This window comes from Miscanthus floridulus, chromosome 14 (assembly GCF_019320115.1).
Source record: "Miscanthus floridulus cultivar M001 chromosome 14, ASM1932011v1, whole genome shotgun sequence".
Lineage (NCBI taxonomy): Eukaryota > Viridiplantae > Streptophyta > Magnoliopsida > Poales > Poaceae > Miscanthus > Miscanthus floridulus.
The window spans coordinates 89,694,278-89,701,279 of NC_089593.1; the positions used below are offsets into that span (position 1 = coordinate 89,694,278).

At 42.9% G+C, this 7,002-nt stretch overlaps 2 pseudogenes; both read right to left on the reverse strand.

Moving 5' to 3' along the window:
- Positions 1 to 2,278: 2,278 nt before the first annotated feature.
- LOC136503956 (uncharacterized) lies at positions 2,279 to 4,588 on the reverse strand (annotated as a pseudogene).
- A 33-nt stretch (positions 4,589 to 4,621) lies between these two features.
- On the reverse strand, positions 4,622 to 5,977 carry LOC136503958 (uncharacterized; annotated as a pseudogene).
- Positions 5,978 to 7,002: the final 1,025 nt, after the last annotated feature.

Consider the following 7,002-nt stretch of genomic DNA (forward strand, 5'->3'; position numbering starts at 1 on the left):
ATCGGACAAGTTCAACCATTTTTTGCTGGTTTTAAAGTCTATCCATATATAATTTGTGTTCTATTTAAAATTATTTGGATCTTATTTGTTCTTATTGATAGTGTTATATTGTTCTTATAGTCGTGACTTTGGGTTCAGGTCGGTGTACTTCTTGGATGAACTCGGTAGTCAGGATCAACCTAAAAACTGACTGCTAATTAGTAATGAAGCATGGCGCGGGCAAGACAATAATCGTGCGTGCTGCCGCTACATCGGAGAGAGCTTGTTGTGCGCGAGCTTCGAGCTTCAATGGTCGGTGCTTGTGTATGGAACATGGACAGACGACTGCTTCATTGCTTCTAATTAAAGCAAGCAAGTCAGGTTCAGTAATCAGTACGTACTTTTTGATTGACTGCATTTAGTGCGGGTGGCGCTCAGCGTTTGGGCACTGACTATATCTTGATGGAGTTCACGGTCAAGGAGGTTGAGCTGTGTGCTGCACTGCACACCAAGGATAAGGTGCAGCGTTCAACATGCGGTAGAGGTATGGTGTCCTTCACAAGTAAAGTAGCTAGCAAGGTCAACTCCGGACACCTTCCAGCCCTATATATAGACAATGTCTCCTTGATCGGAATGTGATTATACCATATCATCTATGGAGTATATAATATAAATCCACCAAATGATTTGGCACATATTATTGTTGAAAATATATATGGACTGGATTGGGTGTTGCAATCCATCTGATCAGCCTGAGCCATATATATGGATCGGACCAGACCATCATCAGTTAGCAAAGAGGCAAACATGCACCCTGACTAGGATGTTGGTTGCTTACAAGTCAACAAAGATCTCAGGGCAAGCAATGCCTAGCGAAGCACGCTGGCGTTGGGCTCTATATATTTCCCTATGTTGTGGGTACTTGTGTTATACCACTATAAATGTATAGAATGCATTTGATGAACATATACTATTGTATATGTACAGAGAAAAAGTACCATTTCATATTTTTCATGCTACAATTCATTACACATTTTCTATGTTTGGTGCAGCGAGTGATAGATGTATGGACAGGCAGATGGTCACTAAGCTTTTATGCACACACCGATCGACCAGGCTTCCAACTGGCATATTAGGAAGCTACTACAAGATGAACATGTTGAACAAGTCTACAACAAGTGGCAACAATCACCATTATGATGTTTTTGTCATACACGGCAGAATAGAACATGTTGAACAAGATAGAAGGGCCCCTTTTTATTGGAGGCAAAGTATTTTTAGAGTACAAGATAAATACAATGGTCATTCTGTAAAGCAATTTTGTTTTCAAAAGCTGTTGGGTCTTTGGATACAAGCTTTGTAGTTTCTAAAACCATGGTTCTGCAAAAAGGTAGTCTTTGGAGTTTTAGAAACTTCACTCTTGACATCTCTTTTTTGAAACCATGGTTTTTGTATGTATCCGGATTATAAAACCACAATTTTATGACACCACAGTTTTCTAAAGCTACGTCATCCAAACAGGTCCTAAAGAGAGAAGAAACACCATCAACTAAAAGAAAGGTCGGCTTCATCTTATATTAATAATCAAATAGTGCCATCACCATGATAAAATCAGTTCAAACGATTATGTTTGCTAGTCGAAGACAATTGTTGGACTAAGATTGATTTTGCTACTATCATCAACGCATTCACATCAGACACTAGTACACTGGAGCTCAGCAGTGGCAGTTCCAGAGGCATTTCTACTGGCGGCTGAACCCACCGCCAGTGTGAAAGGCTAGTACAAATCAACAATGTTAGTTAAGATGCGCCAGTAGAAATAACTTTGTACTGGCGGTTTCTCTAAACAACCGCAAGTGATAATGGTGTTTACACTGGCGGTTTAAGTAAACGATCCGCCAGTGTTAAAGCATTTTCACTGGCGGTTGGTTTAAGTCAGCCGCCAGTGTAGCTTTTTTAGCACAGGTTGTTCACCTAAATTTGCCGCCTTTGGAATAATTTTTCCAGAGGCGGTTTATTAGCAAAACCGCCAATCAATTGTTTTTAAAAATTCAAAATTTTGCGCCATATGTTTCCCACCTAGTGAATTGTTTTTATTTCCCACCATATATTTCCCGCCAATGAATATTGTATAAAAATTGAAACAAATTCAAATAGATATCATAGAAAATTATTTTTGCATGCATGAAAAAAGTAATATTTGTTGTAGTTTACCATAGTTATCACAAGCTAATAATGTATACATAAAACAAAGTTTTTTCCACTCATAGCTAGCTTGGTCGTCCCATGACATACTCCTCTAATAATCTTCGTGGTTTAGCTCTAGCCTAGCAATATCTACGAGTTCTCGGTACTGTGGTTGAGCTAATTCTGAGTCCGGATCAAAATACTTCCCATTGAAGTGAATTATTTCTTTCATGATGAACCGGCAGAAGTCCTCGCAAATGGCCATGAGGTCACCATTCTGGAGGCATACACTCGTGGGATTACACTTGTATACCTGCAAAAAAAATAATAAGTCATCATACATTTACAACTAACCAATACGGAGAAGGCATCAGTAGTGACAAAAGTTCACTTATGACTATTACTTACTTTGCTAGGGTTGTTGGTGTATCTCTCATTTTCTCTGAGAAACTCACACACATAGTACCCACAAAACACCGATCCTGGTGGTTGCTTGTGGCACTATATAAAGAATTGGCAAGTGGTTACATAGTTGCTATGTATACATATATATACAAGACAAATATGTATGTTTATTTAATATATATACAAGACAAATATGTATATTTATTTAAAATTTACCTTAAAGTTAATCCACACATGTAGCGGTTTTCTGGCTTTTTTTAAATCATAGCGTCCACCCTTGAACTTGCAGTGCTCGAATGATTTCAACAAGTCATATCGATTCAAACTCTCGTATATGATATAGAAATGTTGAAAAGCATGCATGCAAATCTTGACTTACTGATCTAAAATATTGATGAACTTTTGATAACTGCTCTATGAGAAATCTGCGGAGTCAAGGACCAAAAGTCATCCTTCATGGAGATAAATGAATATACAAATCCAATGATCATTGCACGAATTTAATGAAGTCATGTTTTAAAACAGTAGTAAGTTTATAAATAAAAATTATTAAGGGAGTTTAGGACCAATATACTTGAACATGTATGGTGCACATACAAGACTCCGATTTCAGAATTAATGGAACACGTTTCCTATGTAGGTGGCCACTGCTGTTTCCTGCTTTTGTTGCTCCTCCACTCTAATTTTGGCTATTTCATCATCGGTCTTGCCCACAAATAAGTCGTGGTCAGGACCCATAACCACTGTGTGTTCATTCTGGTTTATTCTGGTCGGGTCGAGATACCCAACCTTTTCTCCTCGTGAAGAAACAGGTTCTTAGTATACCGCATCTCCTGGTCTCATTGTTGCATTCTATAGAGCGCATGACATTGTCAGATACTTCATGCCCTAACATTATATTAATTAGTAATAAAACATAGTTATGTATGAGCGACACTTACAGGCACCACACGCCCATTAGATGGATGTCGAGTTTTCCGAGGCGAAACATCAACCAAATGTCCTCGAAGTCAACAATAATCTTGCTATTACCACCCATAAAAGCTAGTGGTGGTACAGCTGCGGAGAAGGCATTGATCTCAACCAAAGATGCTCTCATATACCAGTCATGCAACCTCTTCATCGCATGTGAAACACCTCGGAGTTCGCACCACTAGAGTAGAGGCCTGTCTGGAACATATTTATCGGTGGGGACATTATTGTAATCCTCTCTCATAGGCTTCCATATGGTGATCTTGTTGGAGGCAGATTTGGTAGCTTTTTGATGACTGGAACGTGTGTCTGGTTTCCTTGCCAATCCGGCCATCCACTTCTTCATGGCCCTCGGTGATGTCTCGTCCTTACCTAAGGGCGTAACCATTTTTGGCACAGACTGAAGGTTTCTTTTAGCTACATGGCCTTTAGGTTCCGACGAGGCATCCTTCTTGCTCGGGGATGATGGTGGGTTCATGGATGTTGATACTAGTGGGTTAGGTAGAGGCTCCGAGTTGGCGTGGAGGCTAAATGATGGTGGTGGGTTAGGTTCTGGTGATGGTGGTGCGTCATGAGATGGTGGGGTATGATGAGATGGCGAGGCTGCATGGGAGAACCCTCCTTCATTGTCCACTCCAAAAAATGGCATCGATGGAATAGGATCATTCAACCTAATGTCCTGTCGAGGCCATAAGATGAACTCGTTGATAGCTTGACCGAGTTTCTCGGCACCGTCAGGAGTGGGGATGTCTAGGAAGTCATCCCTATGTCCTTCGATGACTGTTAACACTTCTACCCTGCAGTACTCCTCTGGCATTTTCTTGATGTGATAGTCGCGGCCTGGGATCACCATACCAGTGGCAACTTCTATCGTACGGATATTGGTGATACCATACGATATAACTAGGGAGCAAGCTATCGGTGCGACAATGTCATCAACTGCATAGTGCTCCCTATTTGCCGTAGGTTCGATACTGCTTGGAACTATTGAAGAATCCGACGGTTGCGTGATGACCATCTGCATCTATGGTGTCTGTGTGATCATCTGTGGCGGCTGTATTGTCGGCACTTGTTGACTTGACATTACACTAGCCAATTGTTGGCTTATCTCAGAATCAGGATTGGCCATGATTTCAACCAACATTTGTTTCATTTCTTGCTTAGCCTCCTCCTTAAAATAATATCTCATAGCTTCCTTGTAGCGGTCGTGTTTTCTATACATCTCGGCATGCTCAGGAAATCCTTCCTTCCAGCCCAAATGGGATGAGATGCCTCGCACATGACCGGGGTGCTCTGGGTTACCCAGACCCACACTAAGGGTGTCCCTCTTCTACTTAGCTACCACGGCCAAAATGTTCTTGGCTGCTTCATCGGTCATTGGATCTGGCCACGACAAACCAGCCTCACTTTCTTCTGGTTTCCGCAAACGAAGCCAGTCTCCAGCCCTTTCAGGTACATCCTCCAACAACACCGGTAACCATGCCACCTTCCTTGTAGCTTCTTCTGCCCTCCATTTGGGAATTGCATGCTGGTAACCACCAGTTCCAAGGTGGTGGTGGTATATGTTCTTCTTTGCAAGTTCAACACTGGATTGACTCATAGATAAGAACTCTTCTTATGTGTTCTGCTCAACAAAGGTCTTCCACTTAGCTGCTGTAATTCTCGGGTACTTCTTCGTTGCATCCAACCCTTTCTTCACAAACTTGGTATTCAATTCAGACCTCCAGTTACGAAAGCTGATTGCACACTGCCTCATTGCGTACTCCTTCGTGACAGCTCATGACTCGGTTGCGAAAATAAACCTTGTTCTCAACTTTTTCCACAAGTTCTTTTTGTTTTTTTCGGCACTAGTTTCCAATTAGAGATTGTGATGTCAAGATTGTTCCTAACAAGGAAACCGATGGCATTTCGATACTTAGCTGCCACCTATATAGGTTGTACGGGCTCTCCTTTCGGGCTTACTTCTGTAACAGAATGTGTACGATCCGGCCACTTGTTTACGCCCCGTTCCCCACGTTTTTGCTTCCTATCTTCGGTGGTTGTCTCAGTTGCCTCTGGTGCGGAATCCGATGCATCTTCCTCCGTTTGGTTCAGCAATTGAGAAGTTATCTACAAAGAACAACCAATCATATATATATATATATATATATATATATATATAATATATATTCGGTACGTAGGTATGGATATGAATAACAACCCCTCATAGCCCTTCATTGAAATTATTAAATTGTACCTCCTCATCTATTGGATTGTAAGTAGGGTCTTGGGTTTCGGCACGACGAGCTGCCCTATCTATGCTAGGGCACGGATCGGACGGCGAACTCCATGATCCACTGGTGTTGTTGTGCTGCGAGTCTAATCCTTGGGCACCCGCCTCATCAACATTGTTTGGTTGGGCACCCGCCTCGTCACCATTGTTTGGAGAACTCATCAAGCTAATTCTGATTTATTAAATATTTATTTTTATGTAAGCATTGTTTAACAACACGTACAATAAATACATAGCATGAAAATATACGTGCATCTAGCATCGAATGGACATAAAATTTTGACACATAGCATGAATTAAATAAGCTACCATAAATATTCCACACCAATCGGATAACAAAAACTATGGCTACAAATTAAGCATTATAAAATATGGTACCCTAGAGTTAGTTTATTTATATATATATATATATATATCGAACAATGTACAAATAATAACTAGCATAATATAATATTCGACCCTAGAACTAATTTATTTTTTCAGCAAAAAAGGTACCCTAGAATTAATTTTATGATTATAACACATAATTTACAAGTAAAGATGTTGAAACATATAATCATACAAGTAAAGATGTTGAAACAAAGTTTCAAAAAAAAAGATGTTGAAACAAGCCCTTAATGGGCCAGTTAGGGTTTTGGCCTACGAAAATGTGCCAGACAAGGTAGGCAAGCAGCCTGCCGGGCGGTGCTCCAGGGCAGGCAGCGCGCGACGGCACGGGGTTCGGCGACACAGGCGGAGCATGGGATGAGCAGGCGAGATGCGGACCTCGGTGGCACGCGCGGTAGAGGCGGGCCGGGCTTCGGCATGGGCGGGGCTCTGAGGCGATAGGGCTCCGAGGCGAGCGGCGCTCCTAGACGGCCGAGGGTCCGATGCGGGTGGGGCTCCGGTGCAGGCAGAGACGGTGAGGCTCCGAGGCTGGGTTTCGGCGCAGCTCCGAGCTAGGTGGGGCTTCGGCGCGGGACTCTGAGGCGGGGCTCCCGCGTGGCTCCGAGGCGGGGCTCCAAGATGGGGCTCTAGCGCGACGAGACGGCAAAGCTCTGAGGTGGGGCTCCGGTGCGGCTAAGACGGCGTGGCTCCGAGGCAGGCGGGGCTATGGCCGAGACGACAGGCCTCCGAGGCGGGATCCAACGGCGCAAGCAGGGACGGCGAGGTGTGGGGCAAGACGGCATGCGGTGTAGGCGGGAATG